The following is a 498-nucleotide window of genomic DNA, read 5'->3' as shown; positions in this document are numbered from 1 at the left end:
TCAGGACACCACCCTTGACAGAAATCCTCATTGCGAGCTCGCATGAGCGAGGACTCCAGGCCGCGCGGGCCTGCACGGCACGCGCAGATAACGTGACATGCGGAAACCAATCAGTGTGGCTACCTCCCCCCGCAGGAGGGGGGGAGCGCTAAGCAGCCTGCGAGAATCCGCCGAAAGCTCCCGGGCCTCACTCTTTTCGTGGACGAGCGAGCAGAACCGTTGTAAAGGAAGTGCGAAGTCGCCGTCGACGAGGACGAGCACCAGATTACCGAGGAATTGACGAGAGGAAATCGAGAGGACGAAGGAGCCAACGAGGGTGAGACGAGCGTCGTCGTGTGTAAGGCTGCCGACCGGGGTACATCGCCGGGTGAATCGCACGTAAGCCAGCTCGCACGTAACGATAGAATCGGCGCAATGGCCGCCGTGTAGAACCGCGGAGCCGCGAGCCACGTGCCATCCTCCCGAGCTTGGGAATTATTAGCTGTAGCATTTCGAGAG

This window comes from Trachymyrmex cornetzi, unplaced genomic scaffold (genome assembly GCF_001594075.2).
Source record: "Trachymyrmex cornetzi isolate Tcor2-1 unplaced genomic scaffold, Tcor1.1 scaffold207, whole genome shotgun sequence".
NCBI classification, from domain to species: Eukaryota; Metazoa; Arthropoda; class Insecta; order Hymenoptera; family Formicidae; genus Trachymyrmex; species Trachymyrmex cornetzi.
This window is presented reverse-complemented; position numbering follows the sequence as displayed.